Here is a 2,522-nt window from a genome sequence, read left to right as displayed (position 1 = left end):
GCTTTGCTCAAGTTCAAAGAGCAGGGGCTCCACCCCAGACCTCAGGCTGCTTCCTCCTCCAAGCCACCAAGCTCCCTGCCTCATCTCAGAGCTTTTGCCCATCCAGGTTCTCCTACCCTTGCCTCCCATTCTTCTCCTGGCCCCTTTAGAGCCCACTGTGAGAGTCCCTTTCAGCGTAAGGACCTACCTAAACCAGGTGTTCCCTGACCATCTTCCTCAGAGCCCCACCCTACAGGGTCTAAAGTACACTTTAGATCCTCTATCGTATTCTGTAACAATACGTTTAGTTACATGTGTGACTCATGTTCGTTCCTGCAAACTGAGCTTCAAGGTGACAGGAATCCATGTTGGGTTGCTTTATACACAGCACCTAACACGGCCACTTTTGCAGTTGGGCTACGGAGGCTGGGTGGCTGGGAAAGCATTTAAGAAGCTCTTGGAGTAATATGAGTCAGAGTAATGTCTGCAGGAAGTCCCTCAAGATAGGAAAAAGAAGAATTTATAGACTCTTCATCAAGATCTTCATTTACGCAGCTGTTAAATCCAAGGCTACAGTTGTGGTGAAACCATGAATAAAAATACATCTTCTGTAGTATCATCCAGTCTACTTGAAAAGGATCCTGCCTTTCAGGTGATTACAGTTACCAAGAAAACAGGCCTTGGTCTGAAGATCCTAGGAGGAATTAACTGGAATGAAGGTCCATTGGTATATATTCAGGAAATCATTCCTGGAGGAGACTGTTATAAGGATGGATGTTTGAAACCAGGAGATCAACTTGTCTCAGTAAACAAGGAGTCCATGATTGGTGTATCATTCGAAGAAGCAAAAAGCATAATTACCAGAGCCAAGTTGAGGTCAGAATCTTTTTGGGAGACAGCATTCATAAGACAGAAATCCGACAGCAGCCATTTGGAAAATCCATCTTGTTCATCCCTTTTACAAGCTACAGGAGAATATGGACCTCGAGCCTCAAAATTTAGCCTTATTTCTTCTCCTGAAACACTAATTCCAAAGACCTCATCCACTCCCAGAATACAGATGCCATTTTACCTTCTTTTAGGAGGAATCAGATAAAAACTGGATACAAGAAAACAGAACAGATTCCAGTTACTTCTTCAGACAACAGCCCTACAGATATGTCTAATACAGATATTGCCCCTGCTTGGACTGATAACTATGGGCCACAAGGAAAGGTTTCCCTAAATCCGTCTGTTTGCGTTAAGGTAGGGAAACTGGAAATGACTCTAAATTATCTTGGAATTCAGCCCACAAAAGAATACCACCAAGCTCTGAGACAGCAAGTACAAGTAGACCCAAAGGGGATGGTGTCTTTTGGAGATTTTGTCCATGTTGCCAGAAACTTGTTTTACTTGCAATTGGATGAAGCCAACGTTGGTGCACATGAAATTTCCAGTATATTAAATTCACAGATTTCTCAGGAGACAGGTGATTCCTTAGAAACAGATGAAATGGAAAAGTTTAAGCATGAAAGAAATAACACTTTGGAAGAAGTGAAGACACTTAAGGAAAAATTTTTGAATCGGAAAGGCAGAGGAAGCAATTGACAGAAGAACTCCAGAATGTTAAACAAGAAGCCAAAGCTGTGGTCGAAGAAACAAGAGCCCTGCGAAGCCGGCTTCATCTTGCCGAAGCTGCACAGAGACAGGCACAAGGAATGGAAATGGATTACAAGGAAGTGATCCGTCTGTTAGAGGCTGAGATTACAGAGCTGAAGGCTCAGCTTGCTGGTTTTTCTGACCAAAATAAACAGTGTTCAGGAGTTAAGAAAGAGAATCACAGTACTGGACTGCCAATTGCGAAAATCAGAAATGGCTTGGAAAACTTTTGAGGCATCCACTGAAAAGCTTCTCCATTTTGTAGAGGCTATTCAAGATGTATTTTCTGATAATTCTGCACCTTGGTCAAATTTAAGTCATGCCGTTGGGAAAGAATGGACACAACATCCCAGCAACACTGGCACTTGGGTCTAAGGAACTTGTTAAATCTGTCTGTGCCATACTTGATACGGATTGTCTACCTTATGGGTGGGAGGAAGCTTACACAGCAGGTGGAATCGAGTACTTCATCAATCACGTAACACAGATTACGTCCTGGGTACACCCCGTGATGAGCGCACTAAACTTGTCCTGCTCAGAGGAGACTGAAGAGACTGAAGAGGATTGTTCCAGAGAACCTCCGGACCAGAGGAACTGATGATTTTCTGTGGGAAGCTGCGCTCCATGGTCTTCCAGCATCTCCATCTATGCAGATAACTCTGAGACACAACATCTAAACGAGGAGTAAAACACACACTCATTAGTGAAGCTGTGAAATGGAGACTCTGGATTTAAGCTGTTTTTGTAAAACTTTTGGATATAACTGTATATATTTGCAAAATTGATTGCCACTATAGTAGTTCTTTAAGAATAATCTAGTCCTATTTTTTAATCATATGTAATTAGATTTTATAATATGTATAATTTTTCATACGGAGAAGGCAATAGCACCCCACTCCAGTACT

At 42.4% G+C, this 2,522-nt stretch overlaps 1 pseudogene; it reads left to right on the top strand.

Moving 5' to 3' along the window:
* Positions 1 to 219: 219 nt before the first annotated feature.
* Positions 220 to 2,215, top strand: LOC133240030 (syntaxin-binding protein 4-like; annotated as a pseudogene).
* The last annotated feature ends 307 nt before the right edge of the window (positions 2,216 to 2,522 follow it).

This window comes from Bos javanicus, chromosome 27 (assembly GCF_032452875.1).
Source record: "Bos javanicus breed banteng chromosome 27, ARS-OSU_banteng_1.0, whole genome shotgun sequence".
Taxonomy (NCBI): domain Eukaryota; kingdom Metazoa; phylum Chordata; class Mammalia; order Artiodactyla; family Bovidae; genus Bos; species Bos javanicus.
This window is presented reverse-complemented; position numbering and strand designations above follow the sequence as displayed.